This window comes from Onychomys torridus, chromosome 3 (assembly GCF_903995425.1).
Source record: "Onychomys torridus chromosome 3, mOncTor1.1, whole genome shotgun sequence".
Taxonomy (NCBI): domain Eukaryota; kingdom Metazoa; phylum Chordata; class Mammalia; order Rodentia; family Cricetidae; genus Onychomys; species Onychomys torridus.
The window spans coordinates 95,193,801-95,210,013 of NC_050445.1; the positions used below are offsets into that span (position 1 = coordinate 95,193,801).

The window sequence follows — 16,213 nt, forward strand, 5'->3', positions numbered from 1 at the left end:
AGCTGAGCCAGGACTCCTCTCAGCTCTCCTGTTTTTGCCTTGTGTCAAGGATTTCATGCAGCTTTGGGTCTGTAAGGCCAGCACCTCATGTGTTACAGAGGTTTTCAAATGGGGTAGATGCTGAGGTGGGCCAACTCAAATCCCTGGATCTGGGCCTGGGTGGTAGTAGGGTAGTAGCTGAGTAGGTCAGGATGCCTGTTCTCCTATGCTCATACCACCAGGAATAGCTCTCCTTCTTTGCTCAGATGAGGGGCAGGGCCAGCTCATCCATTCTCACACCTTTAGAGCCAGGAAAGGAACAGGGACAGTTCTCCAGTGCTCATGCCCACAGGCCTAGCTCCCTCTCATGCACACCACCAGGGGCAGCTCCACTGTGCTGGCCAGAAAAGGGATTTAATCTCCTGAGTGCTGCAGTCAGTGAGATGTACGGCCAGCTCTTCTATGGTCATGCCCAAGAAATGTAATACTTGTTTGTATATAAAACTAAAACCCTAATACACAATGGTTTGGAACTATATTATAAGAACCCCTAAAAAAGCCCACACATTAAATTTAGTAGCCAGCCTGTGGTACTTTTCAGGGAATAGTCTAGAAAAATAGGGATAATGAAGCCACTATAGTATAGACACTCTGGGCTTACAAAGATTGTACTGGATGTGCCTCCACAATTGGGATAGATCTGCTATGGAATAATCCTTTTGTACACTGTGTGACTATATATTACTATGATTAGCTTATTAAACAAGCTCACTGGCCAATAGATGAAGAAGATAAAGTTAGGTGTGGAAGCCAAACTCAGAATGATAGAAAAGAAAAGCAGAGTCATAGGAGATGACATGTAGAAAATGAGGTAATGAGCCATGAGCCACGTGACAAAGCATAGATAAGAAGTATGGGTTAAGTGTATCAGTTAGGTAGTAACAATCCTGAGATAATGGCTGAGCATTTATAATCTATGTTAAGTATCCAAGTCAGCTATTTGGGAAACAATTGCTGGTTATTTGAGAGCAGGTGGTTAACAGAGAAACTTCCACCAACACAGATCTTCTTGTTAGGGATGTGGACAGCTTTCCACTACTGTAACAAAGTACCTGAAGGAAATAACTTATAAGGTTAGTCATATCTGATATATGATTTTAGAGGATTCAACCTGCAGCCACTTGCTTCTGTTGCTTTGGGCCTATAACAACACTTCCAACAAGACAGGGACAGGAGACAGAAAGAGAAGGGGAAAGGAAATAGGTTGTGTCTCAGTATCTCAATGAATTGCTTGTTCCTTTTTGACAACCACTTAATTTTCTTGTATTAGGATCTATATCCTATAGATCTTACCATGACCCAGAAGCACAGAAAATAAAATACAGACATTAATAGGACCCTCTTTACCTATATCATTTCCTAATATCAGATTCTGGTGTTAGGCATCTTTTCTTTGCTTGGTGCAAAGAGGAGATCAAATCAACCTGGAGACTCAATATCTCCCCAAATGTATAAGTATATGTCTCAAAGGCCCTAACATGCTTCCATTGGGCCCCACTTCATAAAGGTTCCAACACTTCTTGGCAGTGTCACAGGCTGATAATCAAGGCTTTGTTATAGATATTTTAGGGGCCATTAATGATGATAACCATAGCAGCATTTATAAGATATGAATACATGGTATGAAACAAGACACAGGAAAAAAAAGCACAGTGCCACAGAGACTTTCTTAAATTCATGAGACACTGAGGAACAACTTGAGGAAAACCTAGAAATGAAAGATAGCCTCACTCATGAAATAGAGTAATTTGTTAGTCACCTAGAATTGCAATAAGGGAGCATGGCATAGGTCTTCCCCAAAAAGCCTCCAGTTAAGGAGCTTAGGGCATAAGCTCCTTATTTCATTTCAGCCGTTGATACCATGGGGAATAGTTCATTGAACCAACTTGTTCATCTGACTTATGGAAAGTATGAGTAAACAACCACATTTTAAGCCTATGATCTATCTTTTTAATTATTATGCAATAGTAGAAAATAATGCAGAATATAATTTAGGAAATAAATTAGCTATGGGTTAATCAATCAAATAATTAATGTAGTGGGATGTCTTAGAAATTGATGAACAACAAAAAGATCACCACCATCACTCAATAAGATCATCACCCAAAGGGTCTAGAAGATTCTTCTTCATATTGATAGACTTCTACTCTCCTGTAGCTTCCATTTCTAAATTGTTGTTCTAAGTGGGAGAAGAACTTGAAGATTAAGTGCTCAAAGAAGAAGCATGTTTGGGAGACCTACTAATTGGGAAGAATTGGTTTAATGTTCTCTATAAACAAAATCCTGGACAACAAAGATATCTGCATTGACTAATCTATTCCCCATAGCCTGCATTTCATCAAATAAGACATTTCCTTCCTACAAAGAAACACTATCTTTTTTTAAAATATAAGGAAGAGGGGTAGAAAAGGTGATGCAAACTCCCTGCCATTGAACAGGTACTGTATTCAATGACAGAAGCAGATTGTAGGGCTTACTGACATATACTGTTACTCTACTTTTCCTTCTATAAGAGTCATCTTCAGGGAATCAGGCAAAGTGTCCGCTTAATCATTGATCAGAACTCCTACATAGAAAGATCAATAATTAAAAAAGAATTATGATTATTGTACTAGTATTTCCATTCCATTAATGACTTGTTTATCTTGGGGATTAATGTATATTTTATCAAAGGTTATGTCACTCTCTTGAAGTCCACTCAACTTAAGAACATTTCACTTTCATAAAAGCCTGCAGTTCCTTCATAGAGACACATCTGGGAGCCATTCAATAAATGGATTTGCTTTGATTGAAGAACATAACAAATGAATAGTAACATATTCAATTTGTTAGGGAGAGCTAACCCCCTGATTTTGTCCTATACTGCCTCTATAGTTGAGAGGCAGAGATGGGAGGATCTTGATGTTTGAAGACATATGCTGTCACATTCATTATTCACCTTCATGACTATTAAGTCCTTCTTTATATTTCATTAATACTATACTACAGTGAGAAGCAGGCATACATCTTGATTCACTAGTTTCATTTGCCTAAAGATTATTGACATTCATTCATGTTTTCTTTCTTGTACAATATTCTATCCAGAAGTCTGGACAACCAGATTCATGTTTTCTTCCTTTTAATTCTGTAGGTATAACCATTTTATCATTTTTAACAGTCTTTGATATCTGATACTTATTATGTGGAAGATATTTTGAAAAACTAAGATCAGCTTCCTATGTGAAGTGATTTGGCCTTATATTTAAGCAGATAGAAAAACTTAGAGATAACAACCAAGCATGACAAAAAACATAATAAGATACAACAAAAGCATCACACTGAATCTGTGTAAGACAACCTGATAGTAGGAAAAGAGTCCAAGAGCAGGCACAGACACTAATTAATCCTCTTATTTCAGTTAACATATTTTACATGTATAAAAAATAAAAATAAACTCTAATCATTAGCTTTATGATATGTGCATATGTTCACATAGGGTCCCTGTCCCTTTAGAAAACAAAGCCCATATTTATTTACAGCTTTCTTTGGCAGATAACTCGAAAACCCATGCATTCAATATTTTTCTTTTTGTTTTTTGAGACAGGGTTTCTCTGTGTAGCTTTGTGCCTTTCCTGGAACTAGCTTTTGTAGCCCAGGCTGGCCTCAAACTCACAGACATCTGCCTGCCTCTGCCTCTCGAGTGCTGGGATTAAAGGCGTGCGCCACCAATGCCTGGCCACATTCAATATTTTGTACATCTTTTAAATGAAGCATACATGTAAATGCACATTTCTTTTATAAAATTTTCTTTTTTAAAAGGACACAGCAGCGGTTTTATTCTGCATAGCTCTTTTTTTTCCCACTGATCAGAAATGACTTTCTGAATGCTAATCTGAAACTTGTCCTGAATTTAAGGCCTTATTTTGAAGAATGTCACAGATGATTATCTATAGGGCTATGGGCAAAGAGGATCATCTTTGTGTATATACCCAAGTACCCCTGATCTTGCCTCTTTTATCTCCCATTACAGTAGACAAAAGTTAGGTGTGAATGTTCTAAAACAAAATACCATGGAAAACACAGCAAGACAGGCAAACACACTGCAGAGAGTTATAATTGTAACAAAGTCAATGCTACATGTCTACTATCTATGAATCCTTAAGGCTGAGTAGATTAATCACTACACAAGAGGCCACAGTCCTTGTGTTCTGGACAACTCTTCATAGATCTACTTCATCCCACCTGGAATACTTTGCTATGGGATAAAATTTCAAAATGAGCCTTATTGGGGCACACTTAAACACTTAGCTCCTGACAAGTTAATAATTGCTTTTTTTTCCTCTACTACATTAAGAGAACACTACTGTAACTTTCTTTCAGAGGTAAGAAATGAAAGCACAGAGTTAGATAGTTTGATCTAGTGCCCTAGAGTGTAATTGAGCTAAGACCTGAACCTGCACAGTCTGAATCTTACACCATCAAACACTTCACCAGCTCATTTAGAATTTCAATGATATAGTCAAAAAAATCTTAGACTAAAAGACATTTTAAAAGGTCAACTAGTTTTAAGTACAATTTGGTGAAAAACTTATTTAAATGTATGTTAGTTATCACATTTCACAATAATACTAAAGTGTTTCATAGAACATTTTATCACATTTACAGTGCCAAGTGTTAGGCTCACACATTTCTTTTGCCTGTTAACATCCACATAACACTGAGTTTGGACATGAATTAATCTCCTAATGTGCCTTCTGTATTACTTCTCAGACCCTCCTCTAACATGGTTCCCAAGGTTAGAGATTTTTATCATAGTTTGAACTATAGTGTACAGTTTTATGTTCAAATCTACTTGTTGAAAGCCTCTTGTCCGGATCATGCTAAATTCATCACAGGGGAACAAAACCATGTTTTTCAAGCTATGGGTGCTTTGTTTGATTTACTTTGGATTAAAATTATTTTATAGCTTCCTGACATATGTTAATTGTGCAAATCAATGGGATTCAATATGAGAATTAGTATGAACTAATCAAATTTATTCACACTAATTCTACAGTCCCAACACATGCCTCCACCACCCCCACACATACTTCTAGATCTAACTATTCTATAGTCATGTTAATATTTTTTTGTTTTTATAAAAGAGCTGTGGTACTCATCTTTCTGTCATGGCTTACTTCACTTAACATATAATGTCTAGTCTTTTTCATTGTACTGTAAATGACAGAATTTGATTCTTCCTTAATTACTGTATGTGTGTTTTGTGTGTGAGTGCACAGGTGTGTGCATACTCACAAGCATATGTGTGTGTGTGTCATTTTCTTTATTCATCTGATAAAGACCACATAGACTGATTCAAGGTCTTTGATGTTTTGGAGAATAGTACTACAAGACAATAGGTATTCAGGAATTCTTACTTAATATGATACCATATTTTGTACATATACCCCTAGTCTGGACAGCTAAATCATATACTAGATGTGTTCTTGAGTATTTTAAAAATATCTTTATTATATTTGTGGGGGAGGGTATTGGTGTGCACATGCCACAAGAAATTTTGGAGGTTAGAGGCTAACTAGTGGAAATCTGTTCTGTCATTAGACCTTACTGTTAAGGGTCAGCTAATTCCATTTTTTCCCTTATTTGTTGTTCTGATTAGACAATGTTAGACTTTGAATTATTTCTTTTTAATTTTATTTTATAATTTAATTTAATTTTACATATCAGCCACAGGTTCCCATGTCCTCCTCCCCTCCAGCCCCCACCCCCACCTTCCCCCAGGCTACCCCACATTCCCATCTCCTCCAGGTCAAAGACTCCCCTGGGCATTCAGCTCATCCTGGTAGATTCAGTCCAGATAGGTCCAGTTCCCTCCTCCCAGGCTGAGCAAAGTGTGTGTGCATAGCCCCAGGTTCCAAACAGCCAGCTCATGTACTAAGGACAGGTCCGGATCCCACTGCCTGGGTGCCTCCCAAACAGTTCAAGCTATTCAATTGTCTCACTTATCCAGAGGGCCTGATCCAGTTGGGGGCTCCTCAGCTTTTGGTTCATAGTTTATGTGTTTCCATTAGAGTGGCTGTTTGTCCCTGTGCTTTTTCCAGTCTTGGTCTCAACAATTCTTAATCATACAATCCCTCCTCTTTTTTGCCAATTGGACTCCTGGAGGTCCACCTGGGGCCTGGCCGTGGCTCTTTGAATCTGCTTCCCTCAGTCATTGGATGAGATTTCTAGCATAAGAGTTAAGGTGTTTGGCCATCTGATCACCAGACTAGGTCAGTTCCTGTTTTCTCTGGACCATTGCCAGTAGTCTGCAGGGGAGGTATCTTTGTGGATTTCTGGGGATCTCTCTAGCACTTTGCTTCTTCCTCTTCTCATGTGGTCTTCAATTATTTCTATATTGTTCCTTATGGTGTCTTTCTCCTCTCCAAACATATCTTCAGCTAAAGGTCAATTTGTTTTTGTTTTTTCATTTTTCCTTTATAATCTTGTGATTTACACATTATACATTGTTTTCATTGTTTCAAGGTATGTTCTGGAACCTGACTATAAACATACAGCATATACTTTTCCCATGATCATAAAAATAATTGCAAAATTCTCTACTTTTTCTAATCTGATCACTTACAAATAAAAAGCACCCTGCCTTTGGTAGGGTATAGAAATAATGGTTTGGCTGGCAAAATTTTTACCTTGCAACATCTCAGTGTCAGCTTCTGATTTTCAACATTTTAACACATATGGATTGAGGAGATCATATTAGGTCCTCAGGATTGACAACAAGTGCATTTATTTATTCACTAAAGTTGTATTGCCAACCCCTGTTATTTTGTTTGTTTGGTCTTATTTTTTATTATTATTTTTGGGGGATTTTTGACTGGAATGGATACACACAATAGCTGTACTAATTTACATTCCTATCAACATTGTGTAAGAGATCAATTATTAATTCTCTAAGTTTCCACCTCTAATCTTTCTTTCCTTTTTATGATAGCTATTCAAACTAATGTATGATTTAGTCTCATTGTGATTTGATTTGATTTCAATGATAAAAGTCCTGCATGTGTTCTTAGGTGCATGTACATGTACATAAATACACCAAATATGTACCTCCTACTTTGAAAATTGGCTATTTGAGATCATTGTACTTTTTTTTTTTTTACATTGGTTGTTGTTCATTGCTAATCCTGAGTTCGATGAACTGCTGGCACACATTTTCTCCCATTCTGTTGGTGTCTATTTTTCCTTTGCTCCCTTTTGCTCAGCAGGAGCTTTGTGGTTTGATAAAAGTATCAATGTTTTTGTCTGTTTCCTATGGTTTGGAGATACTTGCTAGAAAAATAATTGATTGTATCAATGTCTTCAAAAATTTTCAGAATGTTTTCACTCTTTTAAGATTTCCAAGTATTAATAGAGGATAGGCATCCCTCAGTCACTTATTCTCTGCATTATGCACATGAAATATTTTGGGAAAGGGGAGAAGGCAGATTTTAAGAGCCAGAGAACCAGGACATCTATATCTAGATAGTATTTTCTAGACAAGAAAGCTATACCCATGAAATATGAACAAAATGCTTACACAAATAAGACCAGTATAATAAACATACCAGTCTAAATGCTAACATGGGTAGGGAAAACTCAAAAGCTTCACTCCCAGAAGAAGAGCTAAAGGAAATCAAAGGATGATGAAAGAAATATTGAGGAGATGGGCTCCTGATAGTTATTCAATCCCAAGTGGCCAGCCTTAAGAATATATATACATTAAGTGAACTCATTAGGTAGATGTGTGGGCATGTATATGCGTATATATATTTATATATGTATATATGTGTATATATGTGTATATATATATAAATATAAATGTATTTATGTATGTATAAGCAATAATTGAAGAGGCCAGAAGTGAGTGAAGGGAAGACACCAGAGGATTAGAAAATGAGAGAAGGAGATGCTGAATGAGATAAATCCAATGTACCATGCAAAGGATTTCAAGTATTGCATTCAGGTATGTGATTCCTTTATTTATTTATTTATTTTTAATTTTGGGATTAAAGGATTTCAAGTATTGCATTCAGGTATGTGATTCCTTTATTTATTTATTTATTTTTAATTTTGGGATTAGGAATCAGACACGTTTCATTCTTTTATATGTGAATAACTGGCTTACTCAGAACTACCTATTGAAGGGGCTCTCAATTCTCCATCACATGCTTATGTTTCCCTTTCTCTAGATTTAGTTGACTGTAAGGAAGTTTTATTTCAGGGACCTCTATTCTGTCCAGTTGTTTTATATGACTTTGTCAATGCCAATACAATGCCAATTAAACTTGTGATTCCTCTATTGTCATTATTGCTTATCCAGATCTTTTTGGCTCTTTGTGGTTCCATGTGAACCTTGGGAATATTTTCTGTGAATTAATACCTCACATTTTCTCAATCAAAGAACACTTTTGGGATGTTTGTGAACGTATTGGAAAGATACATATTGTCCCTTGTAGAAACTGGGTAAATTGTCTTGGAAAAATAATCTACTAACTAATACACGAATAGTGCCAAATACTAATTAAAATAATGTTGACTTCTTCAAGTCAACAATTTCATAATAATCCTCTCCTTCATCCTCTCAAACATGTGAGATATGTACTTTTATTACTTCATGTATAGCTTTTCAGTTAAAGGGACTTGTTTGTGGTAGTATAAAGTAACCTAATATGAATTAATCATCTAGGGGAGTGAGAGATCGTTTTCACACACTATCAATATATTTTGAAAGTTGAAATTCAGTCTTCTCACTTTCTCTCTCTCTCTCTCTCTCTCTCTCTCTCTCTCTCTCTCTCTCACACACACACACACACACACACACACACACACACACACACACACATGTTTTTTTTTCCTTCTTAAAGAATAATTGAAGAAAAAAGTTCATAATCCAAAATTTATATAATATGACACAATTGCTAGACAGATGGTTCAGTGGGTAAAGCCCTTGCTTTCAAAGATGAGGACATGAGGTCAACCCACTAAAACCCACACAAAACAGAGTAATATAATGTGAGCCTGTAGTTTCAATGCTCCTGTAGTGAGGCAGGTGGCAGATGTAGGAGGATCTCCAAAACCTCACAGGACAACTAGCGTGTGACTCACAGCACCAAAATAATAAAGCCACCCAGTCAACCAAAGTGGATTTCTTTAAACTACATCTAAGTTGGTACATGTGTTCCCTGGTGTGTACACAGAAACACTTATATACATGAAACATATACATGCACAGACATCAAATTAATCAAATTAATAGACAATGACACAATAAATAGTAAGACTATCAAACAGCTCATCTAAGGAGATTAACAAAGTGAAAGAGATAAGATGTTCTGGGAAATGTTAAGGCTGCTGATGAGGTAGAATAGAAAATGGCTCTATGTTTTGGCACAAGGCTTTCTGAACTATGAAATACATCAAACAAAAGTTAGAGGTAGTGTGGCACAAGCTAGTAATCCCAGGATTTGTGATTGAAGCTAGAAGTTCAGTAGTTCTGGGCAAACCTGGGCTCACAGTCAAAATCTTTCTCACAACAGCAAACACAGTTATAACATTTTCAAAAAGAACATGAACAAAAATGTATGAGAAAACAAATCAGTAAAGTATGCCAATTCTAAATGAGATATTGTTTTAGTCTTTGATGCTAATTTATTTTTGATAAGGCTAATTTAAAAACCACTACTACTGGGGAAAATCACTTGGGTTGGCAAGAACTCATTGCTAGACTAGAGGAAATGTGAAAATTCATTGAGATCAAGATTCTCCTTTACAGGTGTGCTGGGTAGTTGTTTTATTTGTTTGATTTTTTTTTTTTTTGATTTATTAACTTGACACAAGCCAGGGTAATTGAGGAAGAGGAAATCATAGTTCGGAAAATGTTTCCATAAGATTGGACTCTAAGCCAATTAAGGATTAATAATTGATATGAGAGGGTTCCACACACTAGGGGCAGGTGGTCCTGCATAGTATAAGAAAAGAGGTTGAGTAAGTCATTAATAACAAGTCAGTAAGTAACACTCTGACTATAGCCTTTGCTTCAGTTTTTGCTTCTAGGCTCCTTCCTACCTTGAGTTTGTGTCTGGATTGTATGCCTACATTGTCAGAAGGAATAAATTATTTCCTCCCCAAGTTGTCTTCAAAGTGTTTTATCACAGAAATAGAAAGGAAACTACAACAAAAGACTTGATTGAAAGGATTCACTTATTCATAGGATGAGCAGACTGGTGGAACAAAGTAAAGACTTCTTGTGTCTCAATGCTGATTAAGATCTTTTAACCGTGTGTAGTTGATAAAATTATCAAGAAAGAACATTTGCACAGTAATGGCCAAAAATTAAAAATAAATAATTTTTTGTTCTTAAGAGTTTCATTCAAATTTTGTTCCCAATCAAGATCAAGATAGAACTATCTAGAAAGTTTTAACTAGGACAGTAATTGATACAAAGAATGCTCAATCATACCACAGAGACACATGCTCAACTATGTTCATAGCAGCATTATTTGTAATAGCCAGAACCTGGAAACAACTTAGATGCCCCTCAACTGAAGAATGGATAAAGAAAATGTGGTACATGTACAAAATGGAGTACTACACAGCAGAGAAAAACAATGACATTACAAGGTTTGCAGGCAAATAGGTGGAACTAAAAAATATCATTCGGAGTGAGGTAACCCAGACTCAGAATGACAAACATAGTATGTTCTCACTCATAAGTGGATACTAGATATAAAGCAAAGGATAACCAGACTGTAACCCACAGATCCAGGGAGGCTAGCTAGTAAGGAGGACTCTAGGATTGCCCAGTGATGGAGAAATGGATGAGATCTACATGAGCAAACTGGGGGTGAGTGGAGTTAATGGAGGGCAAGGAATGGGCGATAAGAGCATAGGGGAACAGAAAGTTCGAGCTAGAACAGGAACAGAGTGTGACATCAAGGAAAGATATACCATGATAAACGTGGTTGAAAGGGTGCCTGAGCTGGCATACTCTGGTAATTGGATGGCTGAATACCCTGACTGTCATCATGGAGCCCTCATCCAGTGACTGATGGAGACAGATGCAGAGATCCCACTGCTGGGTCACAAGCAGAGCTACAGAAGTGCAGTCGATAAGGGAGAGGAGGGATGCTGTGAGCAAGGGATATGGAGACCATGACTGGAAAGAGTTCAGAGACAACTTGCCAAACTAATGTAAATGCATGAAGTGGACCAATAGCTGAGGAGCACCTATGGTACTGTACTGGGCCCTCTGGATAGGCAAGACAGTTGTTTGGCTTGAACTGTATAGAGGGCCCCTGGCAGTGGGATCAGGACCTGTCCTTAGTGTGTGAGCTACCTTTTTGGAACCTAGTGCCTATGCTGAGACACTTTGTGCAGCCTTGGTGAGAGAGGAGGGGACTGGACCTGCCACATCTGAATGTACCAGGCTCTGCTGACTCCCCATGGGAGACCCTGCCTTGGAGGAGGTGGGAATGGGTGGTGGATTGAGGGGAGAAGGCTGGGGGGTGGGAGGGGGAAGATAGGGGAATTTGTGTTTGGTATGTAGAACAAATAGAAAATTTCAAAATAAAATAAAAAAATACAAGTTAAAATCAAGCTTGAAAGTGACTATGCTCTGGGATGAGCTTCTACCCAAGAGTATTTAGGCAACTCAACTTGCAATAGATTAGTTTGAAAAAAAAAATGGAGGGAGTGTAGAGATGGCTCAACAGTTATGAATACTGGCTGCTCTACTAAAACAACCAGTTCAGTTCCAGCACACACACACACACACACACACACACACACACACACACACACACACACACACACACAAACAGCAAATGACAAAGCACACACACACACACACACACACACACACACACACACACACACACACACACATGGCAAATCACAAACACCTGTAACCCCAATTCCAGGGCATCTGGCCCTTTCTTCTGGCCATGGTGAGCTCCAGGCCTTGCTTAGTAGTGCACAGACAACATGTAGGAAAAATGTTCATACACGCAGAATAAAATAAAAATATCTACATGAGAGAGAGAAAAGTTGGGCAGGTAGGGTGCGGAGTTGGAAATGAATTTGGGAAGAATTGGGATAGGCAGAATGAATATGATCCAAATACATTGTATGAAAATATCAAAGAATTGACAAAAATGTTTTAAATATCAGACTTTAATTTCAATAGGAAGAAAGATAGCTCAGTAACGCATCGAGTTCAGTTATGAATACAGCACGGACAATGGGGGCCTAGTGGTTTGAGAACAAGACAGTGAAGTGGTCAGTGGAAGGTATTTTAGTAAATGAAACATCAAGCCTAGAGGCTAAAATGACCTGGCATCACTACTATTGTGGTCCTGCCAAGCAAGAGTAAACAAACTCCTAGTTAGAAGAAACAGAGGAATCCCCCCCCCCAAAATTGACTTAGCATAGTTCCTGAAAGGTATGCCTGATGCAAAGTTGAGTGAGGATATTAAACTTAAATTGAGAAAACTCAGAGGAACCTCACTAAAATTTGACAAAGAGCAAGACAGTCTTTGTCCCTCCATTAATTCAATATCAGACTCATCTTTAAATACTTTGTTTACTGAAGTCTTTGTTTATTTCATTTAAAAAATATTTCTGTTGGATTTTTAATATGCTTCATTTATTTTATTTCAGTTTATTTTTAAGAATGGTTTCACATAGCTCAGGCTAGCATCAAACTTCCTATGTAATGGAGAATGGCTCTGAACTCATAGACCTTCTGCTTACACCTTGTAAGTGCTATGCTCCCAGGCTAGCACCATCCAACCTATGCAGTTTATACAGTGCTGGAGATAGGACCTATGGCTTTATACATTCTGGGCAAGCACTGCATTCTCTGGGCTACAGTCATAGCTCTACTTCTTCTTTTGTTTTGTTAGTGCCCTGTAGAAATCAAACTCAATATGTGAAGTTTATTGGAGTTACTTGAAATATGATAAGTCTCCCTGTACTAAATAGCATGAGCTGGAAGGTCTCCCTCAATGTTCTTTTGAGCTTTTGGAAGCAGGCCGAAAAATTGGATCCTGGTGAACTGGAAACTCATCCTCCAGTGAGAAGCCTCAGGTGACTGATGATCTGCTTGGAATCCAGTATAAAGAAATGCCACCTGATAAATGCTGGATGACCTACACAAACAGGTCTTATAAGTCCCTCTGAGCTGCCACCATTTCATTGGATCCCAGCATCATTCAGTCATACTGCTACAGGATAGTCCTCAAAATCACAGCTTTCTTTTGGTGTTGGTGCTACTTTGTGAAGGGTCCTGTGTCACTGACATTGTACTACATACATCTGTACACTCTTTCTTCTTAATGTGTCTGGTTTTACTGCATACACAGTTGTGTCAGTCAGAAGAAGAAGGTCCTTCATCCTTTGGGTTTCTGGTGGCTGTCATACAGTGCAAACTCTGCCTCTGAGCAAGATGCTTGCATAGCACAGAGCTGTTTTGTTTTAATGTGCTTTACAGCATTTATAAAAAAACAAAAAAAACAAAAAAATAAAAACAAAAACAAAAAAACATTTTTAAGTGTTTGCCAAAATATCTTTTTTAATGTCATATTTGTTGAAATTAGAAAATTATGTTTGACATATAATTGCTTTCTTTACTAATGACAGTATTTTTATGCCATGTATATCTCACACATGCCATTAAACGTTTTGCAAACTTATCTGACTCATTGTTTGTGTTAGAACTTATAATCAAGGACTTACTGACACAATTACAACTTCTTTTCAAGTAGGGCATAATTTTCAAACACATTCTCTTGATTCAGCAGCATAATTATCTGTGCAATATAATTTTTCAAGTAAGTTTGCAAATTGATGAGACTTATTGTAAAAGCAGTGTTTGACGAAGCTGCATGGTCATAAAAGTATCTTCAAGCTCTTTAAGAAACATCTAGCTTTAATCCATCTGTTACTGACATAGGAGTAAGTTGAGATGAATTGTACTTTCTTCTGTGCCAATTAAAGGAAGTATAGTATTATGTTTCTCTTCTAAATGCAGCTGATTAATGGATATAGGGTGCTCAAATGTTTCTAAAATTTGTAAAAGGCCAGTCTACAATACTCATTCTGATCCATTTAAAAATTAAATTCAAGAGAAGTAGAAAAATAAAAAACATGAAAGTGTCACAAGGGAAAGAAAATGGAAAAGTCATTTATTATGAAGATAATAATGGTTACCACTTTGTGATACTACACTCTGTGGAATTTCAATGTCTTCATTAAGGGTTTGCTCAAAAGTCTTCACACATGTTGATTCATTTAATCTTTTTCTTCTGGGACTGGAAAAGTTTATAGAGACACAAACGAAATAGAAATCACTAGTTTGGGGAACAAAAACATCTACATAGTCTATGACTGGTCGTATTTCTAAAAACCAGAGATGTGTGTGTATGAATACATATACATACACATACATGTACACACACACACACAATATATATATATATATATATATATATATATATATATATATATATCAGAGAGATATATAGTTAGATATGTGTATATACAGTATGTGCTTATGTATATTACTATATATGCTTATATATGTTAACATTGAATGAGAAAACACTCCTTGGTGAAAAAATTTGAAGTAGAGTGGATAGCAAATTAATGGTTCTCTTGGGAGTGCCATATCAATTAGATTTGAGAGTGGTAGATCAAGGTGGACTACTGTTGCCCCTTTTAAAGTACTTTCTCTGAACACTGGCATAAAAGGCCGGCTCTGAGAATAGCTTCTCTTTAACTGACATCATTAGCTCCCAGTGCAGAGGCTGGGAGCAAAGAGGATTTAGATTTGGACTCTCCCAGGGTGGTTTTGAGCAATGGAAAATTATGGAGTTGTACAGTGGCAATAGCTATTAGTAAGCTTAAATTCTCAGAGAGCTAAAGAAATGGAGGGTTAGGGCCCTGCAGAGTAAAACTAAGATCATGTACTTGCTTTGTATTCTATAAATCATTTGGAAATGTAACTGGCTGCTGTGGAAACTGCATGGTCAACAAATTGTGTGGGGGTTAACCAAAGTACTTCAGGAAAAGTTTTAAGATACTCTGTGTGGTTACTTGTTTGGGACACTTTTCCCTAGGAACATCAGAACTTAAAATTATCAACTGCCAATTCCTATCAAAACTTTCTTAGACCCTTAAAATTGTTTTTATAGTCAGTGTTTTCAACTATTTCCTATCTCCTGCCTCCCTGGCCAGGGAACCACATGTGCACATGATCACACACTACAACAATGAAGAGGTGGGGTCAGAAAGTGCCCAAGGAGCACAGTCTCTGCTGTCGGAGCCGGTACTACGGCACATCTCAGACACACTTTAGCGTTTGACCGCTTTCGAGGAAGCCATACCTAAGTCTTTCATGATCATTGCATATGTGGCCCCTGCTGTGCACCCACACTATGCAGACAAGCATGAAGAAAACCACCGGCCCTTGTTCCATAAGGGTCCTGTGATCAAGGTGAACAACAAGCAACAATATGCCTCTACTGCAATATTGGAGGCTCTGATCCGAGAGGTGGCCAGCCAAGTTGAGGTGCCCCTGCAGGACCTCATGGTCCAGAATGACTTCCCCTGTGGGACCACCATTGGACCTATCTTGGCTTCTTGGCTGGCTGGAGCTTCAGGTGCTGGACTTAAGTAGCCCCCAGCTGGCTACGCACTCTATTCAGGAGACATCCTGTACCATTGGAGTCCTCCAGACCCTTACCTTTTTCAAGGGCTTCTTAGCTGTACCCCTCTGTAAGATGTGACCTCATAGTGGACTGAGGCCCTTGGCGAGGCTTGTCTTTCACCCCTTGACTGAAGGGGAGAATCTCTACTTAGCTGATGCTGGATTATTAAAGTAGATTTGTACTGGAAAAAAAATGCAAGCTTTCACACCTTTCATTCAGTTCTGTATTTGGACACTCCTAAGATCTTAAGACATGAACAAAGATATTTGCTTGCTTCATATACAGTGTGAACTAGAGCAACCCATTTTCCTGCAAGTGTCATAACGTTCATTTTTCCTTGCAGCTGATATAAAAATTCCATTTTCTTAATCCATTCATCTGATAGTGGACCTCTAGGCTGGATCCATATTTTGGTTATTGTAAAGTATCACAATAAACATGGATTTTAC

At 37.6% G+C, this 16,213-nt stretch overlaps 1 pseudogene; it reads left to right on the top strand.

The window, feature by feature from the left end:
- The first annotated feature begins 10,927 nt into the window (after window positions 1-10,927).
- LOC118580088 lies at window positions 10,928-15,858 on the top strand (annotated as a pseudogene).
- The last annotated feature ends 355 nt before the right edge of the window (window positions 15,859-16,213 follow it).